The sequence below is a fragment of the Alosa sapidissima genome, chromosome 23, assembly GCF_018492685.1.
Source record: "Alosa sapidissima isolate fAloSap1 chromosome 23, fAloSap1.pri, whole genome shotgun sequence".
In the NCBI taxonomy this organism is placed as follows: domain Eukaryota; kingdom Metazoa; phylum Chordata; class Actinopteri; order Clupeiformes; family Clupeidae; genus Alosa; species Alosa sapidissima.
Genome location: NC_055979.1, coordinates 20,830,933 through 20,836,932, shown reverse-complemented (window position 1 = coordinate 20,836,932; position 6,000 = coordinate 20,830,933). Strand labels below are relative to the sequence as shown.

At 39.1% G+C, this 6,000-nt stretch overlaps 1 protein-coding gene across 1 annotated transcript in view; it reads right to left on the bottom strand.

The window, feature by feature from the left end:
* Window positions 1–6,000, bottom strand: part of opn4xa (opsin 4xa) — a 42,285-nt gene that overhangs the window by 2,009 nt on the left and 34,276 nt on the right. The gene's annotated exons all lie outside the window — the stretch shown is intronic.

Sequence of the window (6,000 nt, the reverse complement as noted above, 5' to 3'; positions counted from 1 at the left end):
ATACATTAAGTCAAATTAGGCATACTTAGATATATGTGATATGTTTTTCTGAACAAATGTGAGATAATGTAACACAATAGGGCAGTTTGCCTAGTATCCCAGTGTAATCTGGCCATATGGTATTGCTAAAACATCCATGGGCAGACAAAGGCAAGGTGTTGCCCTCACCAGGAGTTTGGGCTATTCTTGATCACCTCATCAAGCACAGCTGCCGTCTAAACTGCCAAATGGGTGGGGCATCCATGGCCTACTGGTTAGGGAATCCGGGCCCCAGGATTAAGACTGCCCACTGCTCTGGGTGTGTACTGTATGTGTGCTCCTAGCGTGCTTACTGCTCTGAGAGTGTGTGTGTATATGTGTGTGCGTGTGTGTGTGTGTGTTTGAATGGGTTTACACCTGGTGTGTGTGTGTGTATTTGAATGGGTTTACACTTTGTGTGGGTGTGCTGTACACAACCCCTGGATGGGTACAATGTAGAACACAAATTCCTTGTATATGCAAGTGTACTTGGCCTACAGTATAAAGTTGATTTACATTTACAAATGCTCATTGGTCTTATGATGCAGGCCCAAACTGGATCTCAATACACCACTACATTACAGTTTTTCTCAGTCGCTTTGGTGCTTTTTTCAGATCAGAATGAAAATTCTCATAACTATTAGTTCAACCTCCACAACATTTAGTCATTTGTGCACATCATAGTAGCAATTTCTCCTTCCTCTGAACAAATTGCAAATACTTTTGGACATGTATCAGTTGCTTTCATACAATTCTCTGCTGTTTTTTAACATTATCATTTGCTTATGTCATGTCAGTCAAAATGAACTATACTTATGAATGCTGAATAGTCGTTCCCAATAAAACTTATAGTCTTCTTTCATTGCTTGAGTCATTACATACAAAATTGTTGAACTAGTTATCAAATTCTGTCACAATGCTGTAGAATTGCAAAGAGCATACAGTAAAAATGTACGTATTCAGTGTCTTGTACTCACTCACCTAATGTGTAACTTTACTGTAGTTTTCAAATGGCTGTACAAGTACTGTATAGTGCTGTCTTGAGCATGTTCAGGTAGTGTCACTGAGTTCTGACCTTTTTTTGCATTGGAAAACACTGAGAGAACTGTCATAATGAAAACATGACAAAGCCATTTGACTATCTTGTTCATAAACGATGGTGTCAAGACTTCTCATTTTGATGACACTGACAGTTTCATTGACATGAATACCTGCTTTTGAGGAATGGACTATCCATTTTGAGCAAGTGACATACTTTTGCAGGTCATCCACTAGGTTTTGCAGTTTGCACTAATTGTTTTGAGAATTGCACTAACTGCTGTGCAAATGTTAATAGTGATGTGAGAAAAGCACCAAAGCGACTGAAAAAAACTGTAAAAGGCCCTTTTGCATCTAATTAGGGTTGCAAAATTCCGGGAATTTTCAAAGTTGGAAACTTTCCATGGGAATTAATGGGAATATATGGGAATTAACAGGAATAAACTGGAATTAATGGGAATAAACTGGGAATTTTTAATATGGCAAGTTAGTCTATAACAGGGAACTTAATGTAGTGGACAAAACCCCATCTTGCAGTCTAATATTAAAACAATCTGATTTAATACAATTTCAGTCAAATTTCTACCCTGCACATATGTCAATCACATGCACACAGCAATCGGCATAGGCTGCTAGACATAAAGGAAACCTATGGTGCGTTCATATGCATGGGGAAAATTTTTTCAAACCAATCGGATTTTGTTGTTGAGTGGTGTGGGGTATCTTGGGCAGTTCAGTGTTGCTAGTTTAGCACGCTAGTAAACCATAGGCAGAGAATGGGATTTCCGCTAGCATGCTACAATCAGATACAATCACTAATCCATAAACTGACTACTACTGTACTTTACCATTTCACTAGCACCAGTTTTTCAGGGTTCATTCCTGACAGCTACCTAAACAAAGGTGGTAGCCTATTACTGTATTTGAAAGACGTGACATTGAAAAATAACAAAATAATAGTCAAGTTTGACAGCTACTATGAGTAATAAGATGGCTATGAGTCCAAAGCAATTTACAGCGAAAGCATATGCACATGTTTCAGATTGTGTACTACCTGGGCATTATGATGTGAGCATCTGTTGAGCTACAAGAATGCAACTTGGCACTCCCTCTACTTGACCTGACCCTCTCCACACCCTCATAGATGTGATTTCCTAATCCTAACACTTGAAGACTTCTTAAATAGATGCAAACCACAAATTCCCTATTCCTATTCACGTTTCTAATAGATTCTCCCCCTTAGCATCTAATTAGGGTTGCAAAATTCCGGGAATTTTCAAAGTTGGAAACTTTCCATGGGAATTAATGGGAATATATGGGAATTAACAGGAATAAACTGGAATTAATGGGAATAAACTGGGAATTTTTAATATGGTAAGTTAGTCTATAACAGGGAACTTAATGTAGTGGACAAAACCCCATCTTGCAGTCTAATATTAAAACAATCTGATTTAATACAATTTCAGTCAAATTTCTACCCTGCACATATGTCAATCACATGCACACAGCAATCGGCATAGGCTGCTAGACATAAAGGAAACCTATGGTGCGTTCATATGCATGGGGAACATTTTTTCAAACCAATCGGATTTTGTTGTTGAGTGGTGTGGTGTATCTTGGGCAGTTCAGTGTTGCTAGTTTAGCACGCTAGTAAACCATAGGCAGAGAATGGGATTTCCGCTAGCATGCTACAATCAGATACAATCACTAATCCATAAACTGACTACTACTGTACTTTACCATTTCACTAGCACCAGTCTTTCAGGGTTCATTCCTGACAGCTACCTAAACAAAGGTGGTAGCCTATTACTGTATTTGAAAGACGTGACATTGAAAAATAACAAAATAATAGTCAAGTTTGACAGCTACTATGAGTAATAAGATGGCTATGAGTCCAAACCAATTTACAGCGAAAGCATATGCACATGTTTCAGATTGTGTACTACCTGAGCATTATGATGTGAGCATCTGTTGAGCTACAAGAATGCAACTTGGCACTCCCTCTACTTGACCTGACCCTCTCCACACCCTCATAGATGTGATTTCCTAATCCTAACACTTGAAGACTTCTTAAATAGATGCAAACCACAAATTCCCTATTCCTATTCACGTTTCTAATAGATTCTCCCCCTTAGCTAGCCCTTAGAAACCTGCTACTCTGGTCATTGGCGCTTCTACTATACGAAACGTGAGGCTAGCGACTCCATCGGTTATAGTAAAATCGATATCTGTGCGTCTAGATTTCTAGGCTATTAAAATTAGCTTTGAATTTAATCAATAAAATGTAGCCTTATAGCCTATGATCTCTGTGTAGACAATAGCCTAATGAAAACTGAAAATGCCTATCTGTCTGTGCCCTGGCTACAGTAGGCCTACAGTACATGCACTCCTATTGAATTTTCAGAACCAAGGAGAGAAATTAGAAAAATGAGTTACAGCTCTGTCTGCTATTTACACCCATTCTTCTTGATACATAATGAATAAATATGAAAATGTATAAAATGTAGACAGTACATTAGACTACTTTGCAAATTGCTAAACCATATAATAGCCTGTCCCACCATCATCATTGAAATAGCATAATGCTAGAATTTAAATGCAAAAAAAAAAAAAAAAGAAATGTCCAGCTCAGGTTCAGATGATTAAAGCTTTATAGGCTAGGGAATGTAAAGTTCCAGTTTACACCATTCAATTTGTGTGTATCTTTTCTAGCTTTCATATGCATTATGTTCTATAAAACATGATATTATATTCTGCAGTGCAAAGATGCCCACTAAAGACAAGTTTTAAATAAAGTTAACACGTTTTCTGAAAATGTTGTTCCATGTGCCCTTTTTTTAAATGTGAGCCCCTGCCCCTTCAAAGGTCTCTGCACGCCCCTGCTAATGATGTCCGATTTCGTCAATCGGAGATCACCATACAAAACTTTATCTCCGTGTGCAGGTTCGCGCAACAGATGTCTGACTCTGTAACTTTCTCTGGACCCATACCTATTAGAAGAGGTGATGAAATGTTCAGCAGAATTTCAGATCTCAACCGATGGCTGTCAAAGGTGTGTGCCAATAACAATGTGGGCTTCATAGATAACTTTAGCTCATTCTGGGGGAAACCTGGACTATTGAAAAGAGTCGGTATCCATCCCAATTCGAGGGGTATCTCCTTTCAAGGAACATAGACCGTCACTTAACCGAGGCTAGTTCCTGACGAACCAGAGGTCCAGGAAGCAGAGATAATGTCTTACATAGATCTCTGCCGTCCAGGGTTCTCAAGACACACGCAATTCAACAAGTTCACACGCTCACACGCCACACCTTGCATTTCTCACGCAGAAATATTACTATGTCAAGGTATCTGCATAATTAGTAGCCTAGAGGAGACGCAGGGATACAAGAGGATTTCTCGCAGGGTTCAGAACTAGCGCACCACTCACTAGACAAATAAAAAAATAAATAGCCTCCGACATCCAATCAAAAAATAGGCTATTCGTTGTATCCGGGTAAAATTCCAAAATAGCACATTCCCTCCCTACAACCACATGCTTGTGTGGGGTTACACGTTTAAGATTTCAAAACTGTACCAACATTCTTTTTATTCAGAAATTCAACTGTCTGTCATTTGGTAAACCATTATGGCACTTTACAGGGTGTGTAAATCAAGCCTTTTCACAAGCGTTTGGCCTATCCTACTTTAAGACAAAATTATTTCTTATCTATAAACTAAACTAAACTGTCGGTCATTAAGAAAACATAATGATTGTGTCATTATAGCTTTGTGTAACCCAGACATCAGCAACGTTCATTTTACACGACCAATCACTCTCGTGGCTGCCTGCCCTTTCCCTGTCGTCACGGCTGCAACTTTCGCACTCGTTTGTGCTTTTTAGCGCCGTGTTCATCAGGTCCCGGGACACCTTTTTTTTTTTAATTACTGAGTGCAGTGCAACCCCCCCCCAATCTCACTCCAAGCTGAGCTCAAAACTTGAGAACCCTGCTGCCGTCCTAACAGCCACCCAGATATACAGGATATACAGGGCATACATAGCCAAATAGAGAGGGTGTCTGTACCAAGATTGTCAACTCTTATTCGACCCACGAGGGGAATTATTTGTAGCAATCTTATTACGATAAAAACTTCTTCGGCTAAGCAAATTGCAAATTACTCCACAAACGCAACTTGCATTTGCTTTACTCAATATTCGATCACTGTCGAATAAAACTGCCTTGGTTAATGAAATTATTACAATCATATAGATGTTATGTGCCTTACTGAAACCTGGCTTAGCCTAAACCAGACGAATACCTTCCATTAAATGAGTCTACACCTTCCTCTCATCTTAATTATCATGTACCACGCCACACTGGCAGGGGAGGGGGAGTAGCTACAATTTATCAATCTAGTCTTCTCACATCTCCCAAGCTTACACACAAGTTTAAATATTTTGAAGTTCTAGTACAAAATGTTTTACCCCCAGATTTGAAAACTAATCAGCCTGTAACTGTGGTCACATTGTACAGACCCCCTGGCCCCTACACTGAATTCTTAGAAGAATTTTCTGATTTCCTTTCCACTTTAACCATCCAAACTGAAAAGATACTTATATTGGGTGATTTTAATATTCATATGGATAATGTGAATGATTGTCTCACAATTGCATTTCAATCCCTAATTGAACATGTTGGGTTCTGTCAAAATGTTAATTCACCCACACACCGAGATAACCATATTGATCTAGTCTTGTCATACGGCATAAGCATAGAGCAGTTAACAGTTCTGCCACAACACCCGACCTTAACTGACCACCATCTAATTACTTTTACAATGACATTACAAAATGCAGAACCCAATTTAGCTGAATACTGCAGCCGCGGCCTATCTGAAAAAACTAATGCAGACTTTCTAGAAAAAAACTCGCTTACGTTTGCCCCCTTCCAGACCCATGTGGTA